The sequence below is a fragment of the Galeopterus variegatus genome, unplaced genomic scaffold, assembly GCF_000696425.1.
Source record: "Galeopterus variegatus unplaced genomic scaffold, G_variegatus-3.0.2 Scaffold719, whole genome shotgun sequence".
NCBI classification, from domain to species: Eukaryota; Metazoa; Chordata; class Mammalia; order Dermoptera; family Cynocephalidae; genus Galeopterus; species Galeopterus variegatus.
This window is the reverse complement of record NW_007726830.1, coordinates 544,893-547,112: the sequence shown is the minus strand read 5'-3', so window position 1 is coordinate 547,112 and position 2,220 is coordinate 544,893.

Here is a 2,220-nt window from a genome sequence, read left to right as displayed (position 1 = left end):
ACCTTTTTACCACAGCTGGACTGAAAAAATGGGGGAGGCTAACTGCAAAAGAGAGATATGAGGTTTCCATTTGAGGTCAAAGTCTGAAGCCAGCATCTGATATTGATACCAACTCAACCCATTCCCTACAATTTTAACTCATTTTTAAAATCTGTATTATGCTATAGTAGAAAGAATATGTGTTCTTCTGAGTGTATATCTAGTCTTAGTCACTCTGAGCTTTAAATGTTCTCATCTGTAAAGTGTAGATAGTAATTGCCTCAAAAGTTTCTGTGAGAATTAAAATGTTTATCAAAGTATTTATCACCTGGTAGGTACTCAGCACATGCTAGTTTCCTACATTTCTTTCAAGTAACAAGCCTTCAATTATGGAATGACACCATTCAATGTTCTTTCTCTGATGAGCACCTTAAACCTTATCCATTTCAGTCCAAACCTCTCCAGTTGGTTACCTTAACTCCTGTTTATATGCTAAGGCATCTGGTTTGCTCCTCTTAAGATACTCTCGAATGTATCAATATCTTCCTTAAGAAAAGGGCTGCTCAGGATGAAGCACACAATCTTAAATATAATCCCATTTGATTTTCCTTAATGTGGAAATTATATTTCTATTAACACATTATGAAATTATATTTCTTTCTTGGCAGGCACATTCTACTTTTAACACAAATATTCAGGAGTTTTTAGGACCTGGGTTTTCCTTGAAGATGTTCTAAGTCTGGCTCTGTCTAAAGGTAATGCAGTGAAGCAAATGATCATATATGGTGTTTTAAGCCTAATGGATCTCTAATTCTCAGAGACATAGCAATACTGAATAAGTAAATTTAATGACCAAAATATTTAATTGACTGTCTAAATAACATGGCATATAGCATAACAATATAAAATATTCCTCTGAGTCTGCCTAACAGTCTACTGAACCAACTCTTTACTATTAAACTTCTTGAAAAAGCCGCTTGTATTTGCTGCTTTTACTTACTCACCTCTTAATTTCTCATCCCAAAGGAATATGGCTTTCCCCTGAAACTGCTTTTCCAAAGGTCACCAAAGACCTATTTGTCCAACCCATTGGTCTCTTCTCAATTATTTTCCTCTGTAATCACTCTTCAGCATTTGACATTGACCATTTGTATCAGTACCCTTCTAACCCAGAAAACAGTAAGCACATGGATATTAAAAAGAGAGAGAGAGACATGAATGCAGGGAATTATTTACACGGGTAATAGAAATCAAAGAGTGGACAGTACGTTACCCAAGATTAGCAACATCAGAAACCACAACAGCCCAAGGCCAGAGAACAAAGGGAAGAGACAGAGATACCAAAACTCAGGAGATGAAATTGCCCAGCTAAAACAAGAACTATAAGGGGAACTAAAGTCACAGAGGAGAAGCAATTGCTATGTGAGATGTCATTTGAGGCAAAGCTAGAGAAATAAATACTCTGGTTTCTCCCCTCTTCCTACTCTATCAGTCAGTGCCTCTGATTGGCTGAACTCAGCCGGAAGACAGTTATCAACGGAGTCTGGGAAACCGACTGCAGATGTCACTCCGTCTTCCTTTGCTACACAGAAAGAGCAAACAAAAAGGTGAGGAATGGATATGACGTAAAACAGGCCCTGGATTGGAATAGTACTTGTTCCATTCAGCATTCATTCTCACACTTCTAACTACATACCATATAGTTATATTTCTGCCTAATATGCGACAAACATGTCATATAAACAACACTCATGTCCTCTATTAAGCCAGGAAAGACAAAAGGGCTCATCAGTTGCAGCATTCATTCCAATTACAGAATCTTTAGATGATACGAAATTTGCCCTATCAGATTCAAATGTGACTCCTTGTGGTCAGGTGACCTATGGGCAGATTTGCAAAGCTGAACACTTCCAAATCTCCTCATACAAATATTGTAGGGATATCCCAGTTTGTTTAATTAGTTGCAAGGCCATAGTTGATAGTTATCACATCACTGAATAGAACTAAATCTTTCTTGTGACCCAAACTAGAACACTGCAAGTCATCGTAGAATCCATTTCTTTCTTTTCCCCCATGCAGTCTATCATGATTACTGCCAACTTCACCCTCTTAGCATTTCTCAAATCTTTCACTACCACTTCGTTATTTCAGGCTTTCATTGCCCACCCATTTGGATACTTAGAATAGTCTGCTAATTGCTTTCAATTTCTCCCCTGGATAATTGAATCTCCACACTCTTAC